Consider the following 27,003-nt stretch of genomic DNA (forward strand, 5'->3'; position numbering starts at 1 on the left):
TGGGAAGGTAAATGGTGTTTTCATGCACTCTGGCTTCCATCACGGTGTTCTGTTGTGCCTGAAACTGTTTAGTCATGCTAGCCACATGACCTGGAAAGCCTGAAGCAAGATCTTCGCCACATCCCATAGTCTCCTTTGACTGAACTTAACCAATCAGAGGTTCTTTACCTTTTTTACCTAGACACCAGGCAAAAATTTTCCTTTTCTCACAGGCCTTTGGCTAATTAAACAATGTATGGCCTTTAAAAGTGGGTGGTGGTGGTGGTTTTTGTTTGTTACTATGTTATGTATTTTTGTGTTTATATACAGTAAACCGCCCTGTGATCCTTGGATGAAGGGCAGTATATAAATTTAATTAAGAATATTAATATAAGCTAGACATTTGACTCAAGGCCAGAAATGAACTAGGAGCTAGTGTGATTAATAATACAGTTGATATAACATGACCATAATGCCAAGCCCTTGTTAACAACCTGGCAGTTGTATCCTGAGCTAACTACAGTTGTTGAAGTCTTCAAAGGCAACCCAAATAGAACACATTACAGTAGTCAAAGCATGGATGACTGAGGATAGGCTATCTACCTATGTTGGTAATGTGAAGAAAGGCCCAGATCTGCCCCACCATTTCTCTAGGTCAAGCTGTCACATATCTTCCTCCCATTCTCTTCAAATGGAATAAGGAAGATGTCTGCCCGAGGGACACAAGGGACTTGCACAGCTGACTCTGGATTTTCTTGGTAAGAAAGAGCCTGGGATGACTCCTCCCAGGAGAGGGAAGATAGACTTTAAAAAGCTGAGCTGCCCTGCATATGTGTTCCCTCCCACCATCAGGGATCTTTTAATGAAGCTGAACTTGTAAGTAAAGTAGAATTGTTATATTGTAATGAATAGGTTGGGATTGGTCCAGTTTTAGAGCCACAGTGATCTGATTTATTTTGTAGTCTGTTTTGAACTTCTGCCTTCTTTTCTTCTACCTTTTATTTTTAATAAAGTATCAGAATAGGGTTGCCATATTTTTAAGAGCAAAAAGAGGACACATGTGCTGGTGTCTGGAGCGGTGTGGGGGAGGGGGTTCAGGAGCAGAAGTGGGCACATTCTACAATGCCCCTTCAAAATATACAAAAACAAAACTCACACAGAATACATATATGTTTCATACTTGGTTGTCTAGTACTGTATATGCAACATAAAAAGTAGCCTGCTCTCACACCCCTGGGCATTTTGGCAAGTTCAAAAAAATCTGCCTGGACAGAATTTTTACCCCTGAAAAAGAGGATGTGTCCTGGAAAAAGAGGATGTATGGCAATGCTATTTCAGAATAAGTTTAGGAACAGGATTGTAAGAGGTCAACACATTCTTCTGAGAGCAGAGAGAGACTCGGGGAGTGTGGGCTGCCTTTGCACTCTCAGTAACATATAAAGGAACAGTCTAGTAAATGCAGGAGGTGTTGGTTTCAGAGTTCCTTGGTTTTAGGAGGTTTAGTGGGGTCTGCCATGGAAACGAGCAAGCTGCTTTGATCTTGGACTAGGATAAGGCAGCTGGAAGCTAATCCTGCTTTCCCCAGCAATTTGTGTGTAGGTTGAACCAAGGAGTGTTGGATGTCTTGGCTTGGAGGCTTTTAAAAAGTGATTGCTTTGGTGTATCCCAGGTCCTCTTCCATCTGGGCTGCAAGAGTAAGCGGGAGGGTGATGCCAGCAACTACCAGAGAGTAATACCTACTGGCAGCACTGCAGGGCTGTTGTGTTGCAGTTAGACAAGGAAGAGGGTGAGAGAGCTGCTGTCTTGGGCAGATCACCTTTGACAGAGGTAAAAGTTGCTCTGTGCTAAAGGATCAATCTATTAAAGTACTTCAAATGACAAGGGCAGATCAAGGAGCATCTCTGAATTGCAGATCTGTCCCTTTAGTCCCTAACTTTAAGGTTTAAGAGGAATGCAATCTCCAAAACAGGAAAAATACGACTAACCTGGGTGGATGGACCACAGGCTAGTAGCATCTTCATTTTGCCTAGATTGTGCTTCTGTTTATTGGCTCTTAGCCATTTCAGTCCTGCCAGAGCACTTTCTGGAGTGCAGTTCAAGTTTTCTCCTAGTGCCTTGCATTCATGGTGGCATCAAATAGAAGTTGAGCGAGATCTTTTTCAAGGATTGCCTAACAGGAGGTGCTTGTGGGGGCATTAAATATAGTACTGTGTTTGATTTCCATAAGGTACTGGTTCAGCTGAAGGAAGAACCATTGTCATTTGATATCCTCTCTTTGACTGGTAAAAGGTAAAGGTAAAGGGACCCCTGACCATTAGGTCCAGTCGTGGCTGACTCTGGGGTTGCGGCGCTCATCTCGCTTTATTGGCCGAGGGAGCCAGCGTACAGCTTCCGGGTCATGTGGCCAGCATGACTAAGCCACTTCTGGCGAACCAGAGCAGCGCACGGAAATGCCGTTTACCTTCCCGCAGGAGCGGTACCTATTTAGCTACTTGCACTTTGATATGCTTTCAAACTGCTAGGTACAGTCACACTATATAGATTTGTTCGAATCTTTTGTGCTCAGTTTCTTACTTCTTAGTATTAAAGCACCTTCAGAGATGAAGCTGAGTGAGGGCGCTCTGGGGACATACTTACCACCTCTGCATTTCATTCTGTTATCTTAGGCATGGTACTAAACACTGCACATGACTTTCACAGCCAAATATCAGGATAATGCACCATTAACAGAGGAGCCCATGACTCTTGTTTGGTGGCTCCTGGTTGTCTAGCTAGTCTGATCTATTCCACAGTACTGAATCAGACCACTGGTTCATTTGTCCACTGCTAACCACCCAAACTGGCAGCAATTTATTAGGCTCTCAGGAAGATATGTTTCCCAGACATGCTATCCTTTAATTCAACTAGCGATATTTGCAGTAAAAGTATACTTTCTTCTATTGGGAAGATGTGGCTCCAGGGAATATAACCACATATCTGTGAAGCAGCATAGAAGTGGTCCTTTGTTTAATAAGAGTATTTTCACCATGTATATGGCCCAGCCTGCGGTATCACGATTGTTCGATGCAGTGCCTGTCCTGTGCAGTCTTTCTGTCTGTATGCTGTTGCTGATGTTGTTGTCGTCAGTGGTAATCCTTTGTGTGGGCATATCTATGTGTATGGCTGTTGGGCATTCTGCATTAAACACAATAGCATGCTTACTCATGAATGAAATTACTGGAACCCTGTTGGGGAAGGAGTACATAGCAAGATTCAAGGCACAGTCTTGCAAAACAAATGCTGCAATTATACTGTGCCTGAAAACAAGTAGCTTTTAATGTGTCCATATGCTTAAGAAAAGAAAGAATTATAGACCAACACTCATACCACCACCCCCTCTCTTTTTTCTTCCCTTTTCTCCTTTTATACAGTTTATCACCCATAATTTCAGGATGTGTTTTGTTTCTTTAAGCTGTTTTATCTCTCAGCTCATGAGGTCACTCATGTGTGAATTCTTTTGTTCGTCATCTCACCTTTTGCCTTGATGATAGAAAATTGATCGGGCCTTAAAGCACAAGTTCAATAGACAACCCCCTTGGTCCTTTGTTTAGGAGAATAGCTACCACTGAAGACCACGAGCAGGTTGCTATTAATATGACAGCCTCTCTCTATCTCCCACTGTAATTTATAATGAAATACCTAATCTCCATTATTTTGATCCAAGCAGGCGATCCCATGAAAAAAAGTCTTTTCATCCAGTTCCCAATGGCAGTTACATGAGAAATGGCAAACCAATAATTTTTGTCAAGTTTTTTTAAGCCAACAGAAATGCTTTTCCACTGCTACAGTTTCAAAAGGCACAGATAAAGCTCATTCACTGAGATGAATGAAAAAAGCCATCTGGGGTTTTTCTTTTTGACTTCCTTTCCTTTTTCCTCCATCCTTGTAATCAAATTTGAGCAAAATCAAATGGGGCTTTCTATGAAAGTACCTTTTGTTGATCTGAACGAGCTGGTAATTTACAAAATACCCTTCTTTTGTGAGGAAGGCTAAAGAAGAAGGGGGGAAAAAGAATCAGTAGCTTTTAAAGCCGGGCCTTGGTGGGACTCTAAATGCAGTGAAAGCTGTCTGTGTTGAGAGACTGAAATGCATTTCAGAGCCAGGCCTTACCCAGGGCACTGGAAGAACAAACCTATGTGCATTTTTGTGGCAATAAAAACATGAATGGAAAGACAGAAAGGACGAGAGATAGAGAGAGAAATCTGGATCTGGAAAATGCATTAAATATTATTTTGGAGTTTCAGCCCTATTCTTTGACACACCATACTTAACAAGCAAGACTGAGTGACCTCACCATTTTGGACTGTGAGAGCTCAACAACATATCGGTCTTTATAGTCGAAGAGGGGTGTTGCATCTCTTGGATGTTGCGGGACCATCTCCAAAGCCATCTATCTGTTTATTTGCTTCACTTACGAAGTGTTGCAGAAGAAAAACAACACTTAACCAGAACCTGGACTTCACTTCCTTTCCCATTTGTTGATGTTTCACTATTTTATTAAACAGATTTCTCTCTGGCAGCTGACTCAAAACCAAAGAACAGTCTGAACATCACAACAGTAAGTTTATTTTTTTCCATTATCAATAATTTATGTTTAAGTCCTAGTGAGTAACTAGGGCAGGAAGCTTAAGATTCATTGCAGGATTCAGGAGGCTATATTTACGTTATACAATAATTTCAAGTTTGAATTGTACATTTGTTTCATGTTGGTAATGATCATTATGGAGAAGAACGACAGATGTGGCTGCTACACATTGGGAAATCATCTGTAGAGAATAATGAAGTTCAGAATAACATGCAGCTCTAGCCCATGATTAATTAATTATTGCTAGCACTGGAGACTTAAAAGTTAGTGATTTCTGTTTCTGTATGTAATAGTAATGTACATACATAGTAATGTACAGTATTCCCTGCAAAAATCTTTTAAGTACAGTACTGTAATGCTGAAAACTTTGGAGATGACTGTATTATTCATCCTTGCTTTATTTCACTTTATACATTGCTGAGAAAGAAAGGAACTAAATGTTCTAGCCTAGTAAAAGTCTTCCTTGAGTCTACATTAACGGAGAATTGAAATAGCTGTTTAAAATGAGAACTAGAATGATTTGCTTTAAGTGTGAGTTACTATCTTGAACTTGCTATGTTTTTACTTTGTTTTTGGATCCAGGGAGAAAAGGCAGTGTCCTTCCGCTATTTTGGTTGGCAGTAGTGGTGTGCATACATGAACGTAATAATGTCATATCACATTTGGCACCCTAGTTTGAAACTGATTATATGCAAGTTAAGTCTCAGTGGGTTTCATGTCTTAACAGAGTGTTTCGTATCAGACTGTTTGTATGGATGCCATTCATGGGATCTTTGTTTTGATAAAGCCTTAGATAAACCATATATAGTACTTTTAGGTCTTCCCTAAAGGGTGGTAAACCCCAGAATCTGTTTTAACTGCTTGCCCCTTCATCTCCAATCCAATCAGATTAACAGGGAAGGCAGTTTCATTCTTGAAAACATTTTGAGCTGTCTGCTGCCTCCTAATGACTGACTTATCAAATAGCAAATGTGACATATTTTTAAAAGATTTCCTTTCAGCTGCATGTATTAAATCACATGTTTGTTTGCTTCTCATACCGACTCATTTATTTGTTTTGTTTTGTGCTATCAGGTTTGGAGGAAAGTTGATTGAATTAGCAGTTCTACTGTTGATGCAACTGTGTGGGGATGTATGAATGCTTATAATCTGTTGTAACAAATATAGTCTATATTGTAAAGAGCTAGGCAGGAGCATTCCCACTGGTGGGGTTGATCAGGTAAGCAAAGTCTAAGCTTAGGACGATACTGTATTTTTAACTGTTGTAAAAGAGGGAATTTTAGTAGGTACAGTTTGTGAGACAAGGGTGAAAAAAGCTGCATCTGCTAAACTTCTCTCTTCTACTGAACTATTAAAGATGTACAAGGCCCACTGATTCTCTGTATTCAGAGCAGCAGCAAGATAGGATTGACTTCAGAGTACCAGGAGAGAAAGAGAGAGAGAGAGAGAGAGAGAGAGAGAGAGAGGGAGGGAGGAAGGAAGGCAGGCATGCAGGCAGGCAGGCAATTCAAGGCCGGGTGCTCCCTCAAGGGTCAGGTTCATAGGAGGTGCAGAGCAAGGAGAGCCAACCATCTGAAAACAGACAGGTGAATGAAAATGAAAAAATAAAATTATGGAAAAAATATTGTAGGGAAAGGTGCAATAAAATGTCTCTGGACCATACCTGTAGCCAACATATCACTCATCAACCTCTTAGGGCTTCCCTTTTCAGAGATTTCTGGGAGATGGGATCGGGGCAGCCCAAATTTTCAGTTGTGCTAGGATTGCTGGTCAGCATGGTGGAGATAAGGAGTAAGTTTTCTTCAGTGTGAACTAGCTAAGTGAACCACTGGAAAATGGCTCCTTAAGCAAGAAGATTTGCTATGTTCAGGACTTAACTGGAACTACCTAATTGCAACCTATAAACACCATAATTGTACCCAGTCACATGTATACTAAAGCTGCAGTTGAGCTTTATATGGAAACTTGCCTGGGATCAGCTGGCATATCCCATGGCTCACTAGCCACGGAACAATATAAAAACAGATTTATGTTCTTTATCCATTTATTTATTTATTGAAATTATGTTCTCAGAGTGGTTTACAAAAAATTACAATAATGTATAATAAAGCTCCAAGCATAAAATTACATATACCTAGCAACATTAACACCAACAAAAAGAAGAAGATGGCATACAAGACCCCTTCTACCACGACCCATCCATTAAAAAAAGAGTTTAAAGCATTTTTAATTTATAGGCTTCCATCTGCCATTTGTAAGCCAGTATGGAAGATGACAGGTGAACCTTTGTAGTCAGTGGGTTCCATAACAGGGGTGCCATAACAGGGAACCAGAGGGCATTCTTGGTAGTGACGCCCTCCCTGTGAAACACCCTCCCATCAGACATCAAGGAGATAAAGAACTACACAACTTTTAGAAGATATCTGAAGGCAGCCCTTTATTGGGATGTTTTTATTATGTTTTTATATGTGTTGGAAGCTGCTCAGAACAACCCAGTCAGATGGGCAGGCTATAAATAATAAGATCACCATAATCATCACTAAAAAGGTGCTAAATCTTGCCCTAATAAGACAGCTTCATCTGCCAACTTCAGTGCACAATATGTAGCTCCATGTACATAATCCTATTTACTGATAATGAACTTATTATCCAAGTGCCTATTTCATCACCAAAACGGTTCTACCTAAGCTCAAATGAGAGGTATCAGCTGGCAAGGGAGAATTCCAGTCTCTATAGAAAAACAAAATATATTTAGGAAAAATAACCCAATGAAGACTCATCAGGCTCAGTGAGACAAGATGTCAAGATGTTGACTGACAGTTGGGTATGCATGTGTATGGAAAACCAGAAGCAAGGGGGAGGAGAATCCTGAACAGGAGCATTCTTCACTGCATTGTTTTGTTGTCTTCATTTTATGGTAGTTGTCACTGATAAATCACTGTCCCCTTGTCTTTTGGGGATCCCTTGTTAATGCTGTGCTAGTGTTGTTACTCTAATTCCCTCCTTCAAGAGCGCCCTGCTTGAGATCTCTAAAAAGTTGATCAATTCCCTTCAGTTCACACCCCGTATATGTAAGATTTTTTTGCCCCAACATGTATTACTTTCCACTTGTTCACATTGAATTGCATTTGCTGTAATGCTGCCTGTTCACCCAGTTTGTAGCAATCCTTTTGGAGTTCTTTGGAACCATGTGGTGTCATCAGCAGACCTGGACAGCTCACTGCTCACCCCTAACCTCCCAAGTTGGAAGTACCCCCAGATTGTGTTCCTGCTCTTTCAGGATCAGGAGTGTAACTTCATTAAGAGGGGGCAACCTCCCATCCATCTAGTCTAGAGAACCACCCACTAGCAGTGCCTGGTTTATCTGGATTGAGCATCCGTTTAATGGTTCCTATCCAGTACATTACCAAGGCAAGACAATGGTCCAGCATGTCCACTGCAATACCTGCAGATGTAAAGGAGAAGCAGAGCTGTGTGTCATCAGCAGATTGCTGACAATGTACTCTAAAACTCCAGATAACCCCACTCAGCATTCTCATGTAGATGTTAAACAGCGTGGAGGATACAATTGAACCCTGAGGAACACTACACTGAAGGCTCCACAGGGCTGAAGAGCACTCCCCAAATACCACTCTTCAGAAATGATCATACAAGTAGGACCAGAACCAGCACAACATTATGCAACCACCCCTAACTCGGACACTCCCCCAGAAGGATCCTGTATTGAATGCCACTTTATAGGATTGTCATGTGTCCTCTCTTTCCAGGACACGTCCTCTTTTTCAGGGGTAAAATTTGAGACAAATTGCAGTTATTTGCTTTGAATATGACTATGGCTGTCATAGCGTCCTCTTTTTTGCTCTCCAAAATATGGCAACCCTACTGAGAGGTCAAGGAGAATTAACAGACAAATTTCCCCTGTCTCTCTCCCAACAGAGGTCATCATACAATGTAAACAAAGCAGTTTCTGTGCCAAAAATGGGCCTTCTGTGTCTTCTGATTTGCGATGGCAGAGGAGTAATGTGCTCTAGCTTCAACCCATTTTACTGCCTTCTCTCTAGAATGCTTCTGGGCTCACTTTGGTCCAGAAGCAATAGGAAAGGAAGAGAGCAGGGGTAGCTGGAGCTGGTGCTTTGCTTTCTAGCATGCCCAGTGAAGCCACTGTTTTGTTTTTAAAAGAAAATGAAGGGGAGCAGGGACTCACTGTGACCTGGTAAGCATGGGGGGAATAGTTGGGAGCATTGAGGGGTTATCTATTTTAATTTGTGAGGGTAGTGATGTGTGATGTTGCTTGGATATATTTGTGTAGAGTTCATGAAGAGTTAGGTGGATTTTTGTGGGTGGGTGGGAATATTTCCTGGATGGTTTTTGATTTTGGGAAAGGCAAGATTTTGCCTGAGTAGGGCCTTTTGGGGAGAAAGTGGTAGGAATGTGTGTATGACAATTACCCATATTTGAAAATATGCCCACCCAAAAAGATTGCCAGACTTTGCTGTACTCTTCCATATCTAAAGTGTTGTGTACCATGCATGTATATCAGCATGTATGACAATCACACGCACCTGTATTCATTGATCTGTGTATAATAATATTTAAGGCTACATCCCACTTCTTCCAAAGACATGTTTTCCTTGTAGAAATGTCATATTAGAAGGTATACTTAAAGACACCATATTTTTGTGTTCAGCTGAGATAAGAAATCATTTTCCCAATCCCTCTCCCTTAAGTGTTGTATCTTTTAGATTGTAAGCTAGAGGGCAAGAACTGTTGTATCCCTGACATTTGTAAGCCGCGCTGGGAGCCTTTTTTGGCTGAAGAGTAGTATAAAAATGACTTAAATGGAAAAATAAGAAGCTGGAGGAATAGAAACCATTCAAGTTGTGGAGGAGAGTGGTAGAAGGGAGGCCCTCACGGTGGTTCTATCTGCTTGCCTAGTGTGTGTTGAGCGGAAGGAACAATTTTGCACATGTCCAGAGGAACTGAACATGTTGTTGTTAGTTTATGTGTGCCGGCGCAAAGCCCAAGCCCTAGTACTGGTTAGACCTGGCTTTAAGGAAGCCTGCCTTAACCTCAGGCTTTAAGCTTTACTTCTTTAACCAAATTGATATACTGCTTCATTTTAAGTAGAACCTCTAAGCAGTTTACAAAAAAATCTAGCTCTTGGCCACTTCTTGGCCATCCTGTACTGAATTATATTGCTGCAGTTTAAGACCAGTTTAATACTGCCCAGGCAGGAAGCCCACAAACCCTCCCTGTCTCCTTCAGTTCAATATTTCAGCATTGGGCCATACACAGCTGAACTAAACCTGGACCAGGGATGGCAATTTGAATAAAATAGGGGGGGGGCTATAAGCCCCGCCCTGCGTAATTGATCACATGGCATGGCACACCTACACCATTTGAATGGCAATGACAATTTATTTTGGAGGGGGGCAGCGCCCTCAAATATTTTTGGGGTGTGTGTGCAAAGGGACCTTGGCCCCCAGGAGTTGGCTCCTATGACCTAGACCAAGTGTTAGTAGGATTCAGTGTGGGGAGAGCATTTCCAAGAAGGTTCAAGATGTATCTTGCCAGATTGTCAAAGCTGTTGTAGAATCCATGCTGGTTCTGCTTTGGTAAAGCTTGTTCTTCTATATGCTTGGTTATTTCTTCTTTAGCAGTACTTTCCACTAGTTTCCAGGGGACAGACGTTAAGCTAACTGACCTGTAATTTCCAGGATCCTTCAAAATGGCTCCTGGCATCCAAAGACCGACAATAACCACCCCCTCCAACTTGTACCAAGTACAATGATCATCCCTTGAGAAGATGCCAAATCTATGTTAAAAAATGTTTAACATCATGCCAAAGTCATGTTTTGGTCTTGATTTGAATGGTGCCTGGCTCCTAATTTTTTTTATATAGATCTCCATTTCCACCTCAGAAACCTTTGAGCCTAGTCTGCTATTTTGATTCACAGTGGTGCCCAGTGTCCAAATGGTGATGAAGTCTACTGCCCCAACTGAGGAACGCTCAGGCCATCTTTGGTGATGATATCATGAGAGGCAGCCAAACCTATGCCTAAAAATGGGTGATGCCATGCCAAAGCAGAACCTATAGAGAACAAACAGATGAATGGACAAACTACTTTCCAAAATATGCAGTCTGGAGGCTCCCACAAAACGAAAAGAATCAAAGACATAAACCAACCAAATAAATACATGCCTTAAAACTTGTATTTATATACCTCTTTGCAGCAAGGATGTGGAATCTTTTTTTTAGCCTGAGGTCTGCATCCCTTTCCCTTCTGGACAATTTTCTAGGGGTCACATGCCAGCAGAGGACAAGGCCAGAGGCTAAAGTGGGCTAAGAAACAGGTGTGATTTTCATCTTTGTGCAGTAGGCTAATTTCTACACATACTATCCTCCATCTAGGCAAGCATTATCAGATTTTGGGGTTATGTTCCATCCAAGCAAAAACATTCAAGGAGGATGCAAAGCAGGGCCAATAGAAATGGGATGTGACTGGTGAAGAAGTATGGCCTGGGAGAGAATCCCCAGGGTCAGATAGAGAGCCCTGGAGGGCTGCATTTGGTGCCCAGGGCTGAAGTTCCGCATCCATGCCTTAGAGTGTTTGGAACTCTTCAAGATGCATGGGCCTGGTTTAGACATTACAGTAAACTAAGGTTTAGCACTAAACAAATGAGTCTGGGTGAAACTTGGGCTCACATACTATGGCCTCCCTTCTGTTCCTCTGATGCAGTTGTGAAGAGGGGATTGGAAGCACCCACTTTACTGTTTTAAATTAACTGCAGTTTGTCATTTTGCCCAATGTGAGCTACGTAACTATGGTTAGTTTCAATTACAATTGATTGAAAGAAGCTAGGATGAGAAACCATGCTTTGATCTTGACTTGTTTCAATAAACAAATGTTTATACTAACCACAGCTTGGCTCAGTGCAGTTGTGATGATAAACTATGGTTAATTTAAAGCAGGAAGTGGATGTATCCAATCACCTCATCATGCTTTCAGAGGGGAGGGGGAGCACATGAGCCTGAGGTTTGTCCAGTGTTGTTTGTGTAGCACTCTACTGTGGTTTAGCACTATCTTCGAATTGGGCCATGACCTCAATCTTTCTTAGAACAGTCCTGTAAGGTCAGTACCTGGCAGCTGAAGTACAACTGTGGAAGAGCTGATTCTGAGAGACAGTAATTTACTTTAATCTGTCTGGTGTATTTATAGCTGAGGTGAGATTTGAACTAGGGATTTCCTGGCTCACAGATTACACTAAAATACACGAGCTCTACTTAGTACATGCTATGGTTAATACACAAACCCAGTAAATTTATAACTAAAGCTATTCAGTAGGTAGAACCTATGAGCTGACCAGAGGTATAAATGCTTAACCATAATCACATACATTCAGAAGCAGAGGAGGATGGGGCACGGTGCCCTGCCTTAGTAACTTTATTCAGATTCAAAATGTATCTTTTAAAAGTGGTGAGCTAAGTACAACCTAGCTGGCCAATTAACCATTACTAAAATGCCTAAAAAGTCATTCAGTATATCCAAAGCTACACGGAGCAGATTTTGAGCATGCACAGAGAGTACTATTTAAAATATGGGAACTAAAGAAAAGCTACAGGGAAAAAAACAGCATAACAATCATGAGCAGCAACAAATAAAGCACTATGAATGAAGCTTGTCAGAATGAAAATGCTGTTGCAACCTTCCTAAATGACCCTGTTCCTTGTCGCCACTAAGATCCCTTAAAATAGGTGTAAGGAACCTTGGACCGCCCAGAGGTTGCTGCTCATTGACCATGTTTGATAGGACTGGTGGGAGTTGTTCAGCAACATCAGGAGAGACAGTTCCCCTTAAAACAAAGGTGGGATTCAGAGCAAGTACTCCTTTCATGACATCTGTGTATGGACTGAAGACATTTCCTGAGAGAACCTGGATCTAGAGCGTTTAGGGATTCAGAGGTCAACCCATCTCTTTGAATTGTGTTGAGAACAGATGGGCAGCCAGTGGAGATTTTTTGACACTAGTGTTTCGTTTGAGTCATTTCTGCTCGTAATTGAACTGCTCTGTTCTGAATTATTCAAATACAGAGTGTGTTAAAGTAGTCCCACATAGAGGTTTACCAGAGCTGGTTTCCCAGTAACCCTGGTTGGGCTTCCATGGCTAGGAAACATACACTTCCAGAGGACCAGAGGAAGAGGAGGAATGGAAGGTAGAAGCACAAAAATCATTTTGTTTACAGTGAGGGGGGAAAGTATTTGATCCCCTGCTAAATTTCCCTGTTTGCCCTCTGATGAAGAAATGACCATAAACGGTAGGTTTATTGTAGCTGGGAGAGACAGAATAACAACAAGAAGCACCCCCAGAAACCCAGAAGACAAAAGTCAGAGATTGATATGCATTATAATGAGTGAAATAAGTATTTGATTCCCTATCAACCAGCCAGATGTCAGGCTACCTGGTATCTTCACTGTATGTAACAAGCTGAGATTAGAAGCACCTGCTGTAAGGGAGAGGTCTTACCTGTAATCCCAAAGAGCTGCCCAGGGATGTCAGGGACAAGATTGTAGACCTGCACAAGGCTGGACTGGGCTACAAGACTATTGCCAAGCAGCTTGGTGAGAAGGTGACAACAGTTGGTGCAATAATTCACAAATGGAAGAAACACAAAATAACTGTCAACCTCCCTTGGTTTGGGGCTCCATGCAAGATCTCATCTCGTGGAGTTGCAATGATCATGAGAACAGTGATGAAGCAGCCCAAAACTACACGGGGGGAACTTGTCAATGATCTCAGGGCAGCTGCGACCATAGTCACTATGAAAACAGTTGGTAACATATTACGCCATGAAGGACTGAGATCTTGCAGAGCCAGCAAGGTCCCTTTGCTCAAGACAGCACAGGTACAGGCCCATCTTCAGTTTTCCAATGCACATCTGAATGACCTGGAGGAGAACTGGGTGAAAGTGTTGTGGTCAGATGAGACCAAAATCAAGCTCTTTGGCATCAACTCAACTCACCGTGTTTGGAGGAGGAGGAATGCTGCCTGCGACCCCAAGAACACCACCCCCACTGTCAAACATGGAGGGGGACATATTATGGTTTGGGGTGTTTTTCTGCTAAGGGGGCATGACACCTTCACCACATCGAAGTGACGATGGACGGGACCATGTATCGTCCAGTGGAGGTGAGCACCTCCTTCCCTCAAACAGGGCATTGAAAATGGGTCAAGGATGGGTATTCCAGCATGACAATGACCCAAAACACACGGCCAAGGCAACAAAGGAGTGGCTCAAGAAGAAGCACATTAAGGTCCTGGAGTGGCCTAGCCAGTCTCCAGACCTTAATCCCATCAAAAATCTGTGGAGGGAGCTAAAGGTTCAATTAGCTACACATCAGCCTTGAAATCTTACTGACTTGGAGAGGATCTGCAAAGAGGAGTGGGACAAAATACCCCCTGAGATGTGTGCAAACCTGGTGGCCACCAACAAGAAATGTCTGACCTCTGTAATTGCCAACAATAAGAAAAACTTATTTCACTCATTATAATGCACATCAATCTCTGACTTTTGTCTTCTGGGTTTCTGGAGGTTTTCGTGTTGTTATTCTGTCTCTCACAGCTACAATAAACCTACTATTAAAATTATGGACTGGTCATTCCTTCGTCAGGGGGAAAATGGGCAAATTTAGCAGGGGATCAAATACTTTCCCCCCTCACTGTAAGTAGCATGAAGGTTGTGACACACATGAACAAAGGACTGAAATTCTAAAGCATAGACTGCCATTGTCTTGTTTTTTGCCCAGGTTCCAAGTGGAGGATACAGTGTCAGCTTTACCTTTGGATTTCGCTGGCTTCTTTCGTCTTATGTCATAACCTTAACAATTATTAATGTGGGGGTGGGATTTTTTTTTTTTTTTTTTTTTTTTTTTTTTGCCTGCATGGCTTCTTGTATAAGAATATTAGCACTGAAAGCTGAATGCATTCTTTCTGTCGGTGGTTTATTGAACTTGCACAACCATATATTTTGCAGTGTATAATTTGGCATCTTCAGGATCCTGTTTTTCTTTGTTTCTTTCTTTTGAAGAAAGTTTTAACTCTCACTGCTGAACAAGATGAAAATTGAAATTGTGCTAGTGCCTGTTGAAGGCTAAGATACTAGGAGGAAGTTGTTTAGTACTTCTGGCAGTGATATAACTTCCTAGCTTGGCCTAAGGTGCACTTCAGGCAGGAATGAAAAATCGTATCACTTATTTGCCCTCAGTTGCCTTCAATTGTACATAGACTTTTTCAGTGAATAACATTCCTACTTTATATATATCCACTTATGTATAAATTTAATAAATTTATATGCCACTCTTCAGCATAAAACTGCCAGGGCAGTGAACATTCAATTAAAAAATTATAATAAAAAAGCAAAAAAGAGACAAAGGAAGACCCTAACCAGTTACATCAGCAGCAACCTAAGCAAGGACTTCTGCTTGAGCAATGAGGATTTCTTCCCCCTATGTGAGACCCTAGGTGGCACCCACTGTAATTGGTTCAGAGGTGGGTGGGAGAACCCCCAGAACAGCACATAGAGAGAGGAGAGGGGAGATAATCATTTCTGGCAAGCAAGAATGCTTGCACAGATGGAACTGGAATAATGTTGAATTCCACCCATTAACAGCAGCTCATAAAACAATAAAATCAAGCAGGCGTAAACCTTAAAACTAAATTGACTTGCAAAATACAATGAAATGCCTGGACAAATTTTAAAAACAACAACACGCCAACTGGGCAAGCTTCCGAGGTGAGCTTCACTTTGTAGGGTGTTTAAAACTTGGGATGACATGGCCAACAGGGACTCCTCTCTTACCACTAATTTCAGGATGACAAAGAAGACCTGGCGGAAGGTCTCAAATGAAGAATTGCAGGTGGGCTTGTGAGGAATATGGCAGTCCTTCTAGTATCCTGTATCTTATATCACACTTTCATCATCCAGATATAAGAAACGGGAGCTTGAGTACTTTCCCAAACACATGGGTGTAATGTTAGCTTGTGACCATGACTCTAGGTACAGAGCCACAGGGTTCTGTCTTGGGCCCGGTCTTATTCAACATCTTTATCAACGACTTGGATGATGGACTCAAGGGCATCCTGATCAAATTTGCAGATGACACCAAACTGGGAGGGGTGGCTAACACCCCAGAGGACAGGATCACACTTCAAAACGACCTTGACAGATTAGAGAACTGGGCCAAAACAAACAAGATGAATTTTAACAGGGAGAAATGTAAAGTATTGCACTTGGGCAAAAAAAATGAGAGGCACAAATACAAGATGGGTGACACCTGGCTTGAGAGCAGTACATGTGAAAAGAGTTGGTTGACCACAAACTTGACATGAGCCAACAGTGTGACGTGGCAGCTAAAAAAGCCAATTCAATTCTGGGCTGCATCAATAGGAGTATAGCATCTAGATCAAGGGAAGTAATAGTGCCACTGTATTCTGCTCTGGTCAGACCTCACCTGGAGTACTGTGTCCAGTTCTGGGCACCACAGTTCAAGAAGGACACTGACAAACTGGAACGTGTCCAGAGGAGGGCAACCAAAATGGTCAAAGGCCTGGAAACGATGCCTTATGATGCTAAGGGAGCTGGGCATGTTTAGCCTGGAGAAGAGGAGGTTAAGGGGTGATATGATAGCCATGGTCAAATATATAAAAGGATGTCACATAGAGGAGGGAGAAAGGTTGTTTTCTGCTGCTCCAGAGAAGCGGACACGGAGCAATGGATCCAAACTACAAGAAAGAAGATTCCACCTAAACATTAGGAAGAACTTCCTGACAGTAAGAGCTGTTCAACAGTGGAATTTGCTGCCAAGGAGTGTGGTGGAGTCTCCTTCTTTGGAGGTCTTTAAGCAGAGGCTTGACAACCATATGTCAGGAGTGCTCTGATGGTGTTTCCTGCTTGGCAAGGGGTTGGACTCGATGGCCCTTGTGGTCTCTTCCAACTCTATGATTCTATGGTTCTACCTGTCCATGGACAGGCCATGGTAGTAAGAAGATGATCGATTTTAGCATTGAACTCTGCTAAATGCAATATTTTGATTCCTATGATAAATATCAGTTACTTTCAAGAGCATGATGGGAAAGAGGAACTGAGCAGAAGGAGAACGTATGTCTGAGAACCCTTATTAATAATACTGTAAGCTTTTACAGAAATATAGGTGGTACTAGGTTTGGGGCAAGTCCATAGAAAGCATGCTTGTTCATTACTATGCACCTATTTTCAAGGTGTTCTCATATGCTAGAAGGCAATGTTATTTCCTGGAAAACCTAAGGAATGTTAAGAGGTTATGTACATAAGACCATCCATGGCATATTGTGATTAATAAAAAACTAATGCTAGCAAGTAAAATTGTGATAAATATTAAAAAAAACAGAAGTAAATTTTCAATCAAGATCTTAATTTAAAGGGAATAAATTCGGGATAAAATATTGGTCTTTTTCAACTATTGTTGTGCCTTTTGGGGGAGGAGATGGCTGGGATTTTGCACGTTAAGATTTGCTACGTATTGCTTAGTATTGTTAATACGTAAAATCCTGGCAAAAGGGTGACATTGTAAATGGCTCTAAAGGACCCATTTCAATGTAAATCCTAAGGTTCTATCTCTCTGCAGGGGATTTACGTGAGAGAGCCCCATTAATGTTCATGGGACTTATGTGCATAAATCACTTCTGCACTGATGAGAAAATAGACTCCTTAGTATGCAAAATGTCATTTGAAATCAAGGGGCATTTATTTGCATAGGATCCATATGACTCATAGAACTTCCTGCATTAAAACATTGTAAAAGATAGCTAATGCATAGCACCCACTCATATATAAATAACATACTATCTCCTGTAAAATTTTAGCATCTCCTCTACATTAAGAATTACCGTATCTGCAATATTTCAGTTTTTAAAATGAGGACTTAATTATCATGATGCTTATAAAACAATATCCCTAGCTATACTTCCAGTCCAGTATTTCTTGTTGTTCTTTGCTAAGTGCAGGGAAAAATATTGCTAGGGTTTTTCAAACCAGTATTTAATTCATCTCTTCCCTCCTGATCACCAGCACTTATCAGTCTGTGTCTCCTCCTACCTCCAATAGTACACAGCAACCCCATTCATAGGCCATTCATAATTTTTCTCCACAGGCCCTTCTGCTTTCTTGACCTTCAGACTTGGGTGCAGTTTTCTCATAGCTCAAATGTATTTCCATTCTTTCACAGTAGCTGTGCTTTGAGTGGCTTCTAGTGTTACAGATCATAAATGGGGAGAAGACAGGAAGCACCCATGTGGCATTCTTTTCCATTTCTCTCCCCCCCCCCCGCAAACCAATATTTTATATTTCCCTGTGCAAAGAGATCTGATACTTTGCTCCAAGCAAGGCTTTGTGACATCCCAAAGGCAGCCAATGGTGAAAGACAGCTATACTTCAATGAGTGAAGAATAAAAGGGGCATCAAAATATCATCTTTATCATATTCATATCATAAAGGGATGGATGAGTTCTTGGACCACAAGACAATAATTGGCTATTAGCTATGATACTTAAAAATGAAACCTTCATGCTCAGAAACCGTATACCTTGGGTTACCAGATTCTGAGCACAATGGGAGGGAATGGCTTTAATTATTCAAATTTAATAAATAAATAAAGTAATAATTCTTAGACTCTGACTTTTTAATATTCTGTTTTGTACACTACTCAGTTTTATTTGTGATAGTTTTGTTTATAATCTAGTTTTTTATCTAATTCTTATGAAATATTACTAATGTTTTATTGTTTGCATATAAACTGCTTAGAGATTTGTAAGTGGTATAAACATATTATAAATAAACTGTGATTGTTTTAGTCTGTTCCTTAATGTCTATGTTCTTGAATTTTATTGTTTTTGGCTGTTCTTATGTTTGTGTTTTAGTTTTTCATTATACTTTCTGATCTTGCATTTCTTTTTTTATTATTATTTGCACAAGCTTTGTGGAACAACCAGCAGATTGGCTTAGCTTGAACCAGAAGAAGTGGTCTGTTAGTTATCTGGGTCCCAACTTCTTTAAATGTGAAGGCTTGGTAGCTAACACAGCTAGTGCATGCAGATCTCTCTGCACTCGTGTAAGAAGTCTAAATCTGAATCTCTCTTAACATCCTAGCACTGACTTTTTGCACTAGCTGCAGTTTCCACACCAGGCATAAGGGTAGACCCACATACAGTGCATTACAGTGGTCGATTGAGTTTATAATTATTATTAGTTACACTTTTTTGTCTCAAAAAAAGTCTCAAAGTATTTATGTATGATGGTGTCAAAGTTGCCCAGGGAACCTTGGCAGACCCATTTTTTATGAAAGTGGCCAACTGCCAGTTGAGAGTCCTGGCACTCTGTAAGCAGTCAGTAAAACTAAGGACAAGCACTGATCAATAGATTCGTTTTATGACAAACATAGGTTTTATTAATTATTTGTTTTCGTATCCCCACCCTTTGTCCTACAGGAGTCCAGGCAGCTAGCATCAATAATAAGCTAGCAAAGATAATAGAACAATTATTAAAATGTAGGTATAAAACAGGTAAACACTGAACACCACACCTTGACCAAATGCTGCTGATTGGTTCTACCCATGAAGCACAAAACATAAAAATGCTGAAAACATTATTCCAGGGCTTTCCAGCAGGTGTCACTATTGGCAAATATAAAATTCAAACTATGCATTTATTTCAAATGATATTGAATAATGCGTTCATTCAAATAATGTGGTGTCTCGAAGAAGTACATGTTAGGGGTTGCTTGTAAAACACACATGCAAGTGTGTTTTATATTCTATCTTAAGTGTGTGTGTTTTTGGTTAATCAAGTTTAATGGGGAATTGGCATATGACAGAATAAAAATGAATCATTTCAAATGAAATGGCCATTCTGTTCATTACCACACATAAAATATTGTTTTTCTTTTCTTATCATTTCTTTTCTTAGACAGTTTACATATCTTCAGTTTTTAATTTTGTCTATTAAATGGCAATGTTAATTATTTGTTTCAATGTCTTTTTATATGATGCTCAGAGAGCATAACATAAATATTGTAAATAATGAAATAGTTTATACAACTTTAGAAAATACTTTACCATGCAAACTAGGTAGGAACTGAAATGCTGGCATATATACTGATGCATATATTTACTTTTGGAAACAGGCTAGGTTTTAAAATCTTAATATGAGAAGCTTTTTTAAGACATCAATTTGCTTTTGAATTATTGACCATTATATATTAGACATCATACCATATATTGCTATTGTCAAAAAATTAAGTTATAAATACAAACTGAAATATTTAGGAGAAAAAAATCATTATTTAATTACATATGTATTTCTTAGAATTATAGAATTATAGAATTGGAAGGGACCGGGAGGGTCATTGAGTCCAACCCTCTGTGTTATGGAGTGGAGGGGGCACCAGGATTGGTAGGGCGAGGATGACCTGGAAGAGAGCACCAGTGGCTACTGGGGGCCATTGGGACACAGGTCAAGAGGCCTCAGCACCCCCGTGGAACATGGAGAGGCATCAGAGGAGCTGGTGGATGAAGGGCCAACAGGATAGCAGGAAGGCAGCATGAAGTACCAGCAAGGAGGGGCTAGGACTCTGGAGGAACATGACTATATGCCCCTGCTGTCCCCAATGACCAGGAGGAGGATTACAAATACAGAATGGCTGGGGCAGCAGATATGAAGGAGTGTAAAATTGAAAGCACATGACTCACCACCTGAAGCCAGTTAAGAGCTAGGCCAGCACCTGAAACCAATGGAGCCAGGACCCAAGTGATGATTCTCTGACAGTCAACTTAGGACTATAAAAGAGGAGATGTAGCAGGTACTCATGGTTGCCATAGCTTTCCAGGGTGGGCATTTGTTTGACACAAGAGCTGCATGGGAAGGGAACCTTAGAGATTGACAGAGTCAATGGCAATGGAGGGAGATAAGGAGAGCATTGCCCGGACAGTGGAGGAGCATGTGGGTCATGCCGGTAAGCTGCTGTGATGCCAGACAGCGGGAGGAAGTGAGGGCAACAGGTGCTTTGGGAGAACCATAGCTGCCGACATCTAGGAACCACCAGGGGTAGAGGACTGCAGTGTACATAGCCAGTGCAGAGGAGCAACTGGTCCCAATATTGGGACTGAGAAGACTGTAGCATGTGGCCTGCTGAACTCAGCACTGGATGCCCATGAAACACCCTACAATGCAGGAATATCAGCTAAAGCATCCAGGACAGATGGCCAGCCCACCTCTGCTTAAAAACCTCCAACAAAGGACAGCCCACTAGCTGCTGATGGTGTCTGTCAAACTGGTCTTAACACCAGAAATTTCCTTTCTTGTAACTTGAAACCATTGGTTTGGTCCTACCTTCAAACAGCCCTTCAGATGTTTGAAGAGGGCTATCATATCTGTTCTCCTCTTTTCCAGGCTAAACACATCCAGCTTCCTCAACCGTCCTTCATACTGCTTGGCTTTCAGACGCTTGATTATCTTGGTCGCCCTCCTCTGCACATATTCCAGCTTGTTAATATCCTTCTTAAATTGTGGTGCCCAGAACTGGAAACAGTATTCAGGATATGGTCTGAGCAAGGCAGAATAGAGTGGTACTGTTATTTCCCGTAACTTGGACACTATACTTCTGTTGAGACAGCCTAGAATAGTGTTAGCTTTTTTGCTATTGCCTCACATTCTTTATTCATGTTAAGATTATTCATGTTAAGATTCTGGGCTACCGAACACCTGTACTACTGGCAAGCCAGGTGTCCCCCTTAGGTTTGTTGCCTAAGTGCAGAATTTACATTTGTCCCTGTTGAATTCATTTTGTTAGTTTTGGCCCAGTTCTCTAGTCTGTTAAGCCAATCTTGAATCCTAACATCAGAATAACAAGGTCTTAGGAGAGCTTTCTTAAGAGGCTTCCTTGGTATTGCTGACTTGATTCAGCACCCTGGAGAGCTCCAATGAGGATCTTGCTCTTACAATGGTTGGAAATGGACCAGAACAGGTATCCGAGGCCCTGTAGAGCTTTGTAGATAAGCACCAGCACTAAGACTACCTCTGAGGAAAAAAGAAGCCCCCTGCTGTCTCATCTTTAATGGCAAACCACTGATAATTTGTCTGCTCTCAAAAACCATCATATCACCACTTTTGCAAAGCCCTGCATAATGAGTGGGTATTTGACACAGCATTAAAATAAAAGTCCAAAGTCCTGAGGGCACGCAAAACTAGCAGTGCATTGCTTCAGGGCCTGGCCAAGTTTAGAAAAAGAAAAAGAAATGCTAGACAGTTGGGACAGTCTACACACAACTTTTCCTGTGCGAGGCCATTGAAAATATCTGGACTTGTTAAGAAGTAAGTTGCACAAGTATTCAAAGTATTCAGTTCACTAACACATCAGTCATGTCTCTGTGGCTTTCACAGGAAAGTCGTCCGGTAGACTGTGCCCAATATCTAAACATTAAACCCACATAGTTGCATTTAATAACCACACTGCACAAATATAGAATTTGATGCAGGGCACAGGTGTAGTATCCTAAAAAATCACATTTGTTTATTTGCTGAAAGTTGTCTCTTTAGCTCTCAAGCTTGCAAAAATTTACTTTATCAAATCATTGATAACCTAGAGAAGCTCTGAACAGGATTTCCAGTTGGCAAGGTTCTAGTGCCATTAATTTATAGATTTTTATCCTACAGATTTGTAGATTTTTGAATAGAAGCAATTATTCAAAGTAAGAATGTAAGAAGTTCAGTAGTTTAACTTTTATTAGCACAGGATGAAAGGACTGAAAGCTCCTCCGCCAAATTCCTTACCTGTGGAAAGGAAGCAGATCAGGGAAAAGGGCTCTAAGCCTAAACTTCTTCCTGATAGACTAATTTTCTGTGGGTAGGATTTTTTTTTATGTCATGTATCCTTCAAATGTCTAGAAGGCTGTACATCCCCCAGTAGATGGATTTTAAGATCTATATACACTTGGTTGTCCTTACCACTTGCAATAACAGTTGCTTCAGCACATTGGCATATTTGTCAGAGTGGAACAAGGTTTTAACTGCATACACAAATTTGGTTGTAAACTTTAATAATAAAAATTGTATTTGGCATAACATGATGGTCTTAGACCACTTGACAAACACTGATAAACCTCTCCATTATTACAGCTGTCCATACTTTAAGACTTGTTCTGAAGATTTAGGCATTCCCCCCCTTTATTTTACAACCATCACATTTTGACATTTAGAAGCCATAATGTAAGACACAGAAATAAAAACATTCTGTCTCTTTATCTTGTTCTTTTTATGAGCACTGAAATCTGGTTTTAGGAGAAAACAGCTTCAGATATGTAATTCAAAAAGTCCTTCTGCCTGCATTGTTAAACCCACAAACCTTCCTTTCTTGAATGTTTTATTGCATGAATTCAGTGTAAAGGAAATGCTTCATTCTAATGGCAGATGCTTGCTTCCAAATGCTATAGATGTATATTTGCAGCTTACATCTACAGGCATTTTAGTACTAACTTTTTAATTAAAATTTTAAAATAAAAATAAATACAAATGTGATTTAAGACTAAGCTCCGACATATAACAGAGACTCAATAATTTATCTTAGTGGACAGGAATTTCTTTATTTCATATTTGCCCGATTATTTTGCAGGGCATTCCTAAAACATGGAATTGCATCTCTTTCTGTGTGGATTAGGCAGGGTCATCATCAGTCTTCTGCCTCCTTTCCCAAGGGAGAAGCCACCCTATTCTCTGAACCAACCCTCTCTAAGGTTTGGTTAGGCTGGGTTTGCCTGAATTTCCTAGGAGTGATGTCAGTAGAATTTTCTCTTGTGCTTGTAAGTGCTTTATTGTCTTCTCTCCTGCTATGTTTTCTTAACCCATTGGCTTCCTTCTGTTACTATATGCCTATTCTGCCCCTACCCCTGTGTTCTTTATTGTTTTCTCTGTGGACTATCTCACCTTTGTGTTCTGTTTAGTGTTCCTCCCCTCAATTACCCCTTAGGTTTGGGGCAAAATTCACACACTGATGCAGCTGCAGGGTAATTATTTTACTTTTTAACATCAGAGTAATTCTAGTGAAATTGTGTTCTCTTGTGCAGAGTTTAGCCGGTGCTGCCTTCATAATCTGCTTGACAGGAACACCATTTTATCTTCTCCATTGCAATATCCTTTTAATCTGCTGAGGCATGTGTGTTTTCTCTGGGCTTAATTTGTGCCAAAGATATCAGATCTTAAAATAGAAACAAGAACAGTAATGGCAAATAAATGGGTTTCTGAGAATATGCAGTTTGTCTTTCCCTCACCATGGCTAATGTGCACACAAGCTGGTATTAGGGGGTACAGATTTGTGGTATGAGGTTGCATGCTCTCAAGTAGACTTGCATGAGCCCTGACTCTTCTACTTTTAGAAATTCACTGCAAGGTGTTTTTATTAGCTTCAGGAAAGGTAAGTTAGTTGGTTTGTATTCTTACAGAGCTTTTTTTTTTAAGTTGTATTTTATAAATATAGGGTGACATCAAACTGTCATACTAAGAGTAGAGCCATTGGATTTTAGAAACTTAACTCAATTTATTTCAGTGAGTTTAGGCTGAATATAAGCAACATTGGGTATCACCCCAACAAAAGAAATTGGGTAATAATACATGATGAGCTTTTTAATCAAGAATTTTTGAACCTTGATTGTAACAATTGTAATGATACTCTCCCTTTCTCCCATGTTGAAAAAGAACAAACAGAACCAGCAGCAGAAAATCACTGGGTGGGTAGGTGGAACCCAAAGCAAATGCTTTCAACTCTTTATTAGGGAATTAGGTTTTGAGCTGATGCTGTTCCTTGAAGAGAACAACAGGAGCAGTAATGAATCCTCAAACTAGTGCCCCAAAATAATTATTAATAAATAATGACTAATTCTGAGTAAGCTGCCCTGGCTTTGTCCTTGTTTTTTTTCCCCTCTCTCTTTTATCAAAAAATGTAAGGTTGCAATTTACACGGATCAATAAATCATTATTTAGCACAGTCTGAGGCCTTTATTGGGTTTTTTTAAAATTTGGTTTGCTTCTTGTCTTTTCCTGTACTCTGGTTTAGGGGCAGACTCTATAAAATCATTTAAATAGAGGCTGCATGGTCATCTGTCATAGATGCTTTAGCTGAGATTCCTGCATTGCTGGGGTTGGACTACAGGACCCTTGGGTCTCTTTCAACTAAAAGTTTCTATGATTGTATGATTCTATGATAATTAATATCCTAAATAAAGGAATAAATAAATATCATAGAATCATAGTTGGAAGGGCACCCTGTGGGTCATCTACTTGAACCCCCTGCAATGCAGGAATCTTTTGACCAACAGTGTGCTCAAACCCACAACCCTGAGATTAATAGAACCCACAATCTCGTGTTCTGTCAACTGAGCCATGCTCTATAATAGTTAACTGCTAATCCCCATTTTATCCAAAGAACTCCTTGCTTTTGTTTCTTGAAACGAGAGCTACAACTATTGATTCACAGTGTCTAACAACTCTAGTTCCAGAATGTTGAGCCACATTTATGCAATCATTACTCCCAGAAACATTATAAACCTTGATAATTCCATCCTCTTGTTAAGCAAGCTATTAAAGTTTTACAGTTCTTCCTTTTAACATACAGTGGATAGATGGGCAGATATTTCCTCCCACCCTTCAGTTTAGAAACATTAATGTGCAATTATTTGCATAGTTTCCATACACTACTTCCATAACAAGTACAAGTGTTTCCATTGGGGGAAATTTAGCTTGGCTTTGGAGGAAAAGGCTCTGCTGCCATTCCTCTGCCTACTTGTATCATTCTCTCTGAACCTAAGATGTTCTTTCACTTTTGGTTTGCTGTATCTAAATTAGCATACCCTCCAAGTGTCCCGATTTCCAGGGACAGTTCCGGAATTATGAACATTATGGCTTCTGATTTGATCCTGGGATGTGCCTATGTCCCTCACCAGCACCACCAGCTCCGAGCTCGGGGAGAAGGGTGAGCCAGTGCTTGACCTGAGCAACGACAGCTGCAGTAACTGCTGTGAGGGAGCATCCTATTGCTGCTGGCCTCCTCCCTTGGACAATTCGTAGCAGTTGCTGGAGAGTGTGGTTTTTTTATTTTTGTAAGTCTAACAAAGAATAAAATAAATTAAAATTGGGATTAAGAGGTTTTCTCTGGACAGTGAAGGGGTGGTTGCTGTGTGCTGTGTAATGGTAGGTTTCCTTTTTAGTTTCCTTTTTCTGATAGGAAATGCTCTGCATGGAGGGGGTAGGACAAAAATGTGGGGGGGGGGGTTGAGGAGGGTCAGCTGTGGGGGGGGGTGTAGTGAGAAATGCACTTATTTTCATCTGGGGAGTGTTGGAGGGTATGCATCAGGGCCTGATTCTACACCACTTGCTACCTGGAAGTCATTAGCATGTCCAGGGCCACTGTGCAGGGCCTCAGGAGTGCATGTACCAAAGGATGCTGCTGTCAGTTCTTGTGAAACACTGCTATTATGCAGTAAAACCTTGGACTGGGCTCTTATTATGATAACTGGTGACAGATTGACCAGGACATTTGAGTAGAGTGTTTTAAATGTCTTCTGTAGGTCTCAGGAGATGAAGATATATTTCTCAGTGTTTCCTTTTAATCAAATTACTTGCCTGATAAAAATATTTTATATTGTCACTACTTTTTTGTATTGTTGGCTTTGAGAAATCAGCTCACTGATATGTACAAATCAGCTACTGTCTGTTCAATATTTAATACCCTGGGTTTTGTAGGTCAGTGCTTATAATCAGAATTCACTTCTCATTTCACAATATCTAAAGAAAAGTGGGGGTTTGGTTTCCTTTCCACCTTATTTGAGGAAAAGATGTGAAAATCCCATTATCTTTATAAACTGCTCAAACACAGAATACTAATTGGACACCAATTCATTAATTCTTTTCCATTGAGATGATTCTAGAAGCATGAGGTATTTCACAGAAAAAGGAGTACTGAGAAAGCTGTGTCTATTATCACAACATAGTCAAAGGCCTTACTCCTCAAAGTTCAGTTCAATGGAATAAAAATAAACATAGATATTCTAAGAATATTTAAAATTGAGTTTTGTGCTGCTGGATGGACCACCTCCATTTATCTACCAGACATACAATACAGGTAATAGTAATATTAGTTTTTCACTCTCTGACTTCTTTCTATGTGTCAGTCAGCAAAAGGATGGAGACTTTGTAGAAATAAATATAATAGAATACTCATTATCCAAACATCCATTGTCTGAAACTCTGTAGTCACAGAAACCAGTTTGGCACCATCACAGCCTTAGGTCAACAGCAACCCTTGTAAATTTTAAATTTTGTCC

General features: G+C 40.6%; 1 protein-coding gene across 7 annotated transcripts in view; it reads left to right on the top strand.

Moving 5' to 3' along the window:
* Positions 1 to 27,003, top strand: part of LOC309342306 (uncharacterized protein) — a 477,018-nt gene that overhangs the window by 55,597 nt on the left and 394,418 nt on the right. For all 7 annotated transcript variants that reach the window (XM_081862832.1, XM_081862829.1, XM_081862830.1 and 4 more), the window contains one exon: positions 4,524 to 4,576. The gene's annotated coding sequence lies outside the window, so the exon portion shown is untranslated. The remainder of the gene's footprint in view (positions 1 to 4,523; positions 4,577 to 27,003) is intronic.

The sequence above is a fragment of the Podarcis erhardii genome, assembly GCF_964252035.2.
Source record: "Podarcis erhardii genome assembly, chromosome: 5".
Classification (NCBI taxonomy): domain Eukaryota; kingdom Metazoa; phylum Chordata; class Lepidosauria; order Squamata; family Lacertidae; genus Podarcis; species Podarcis erhardii.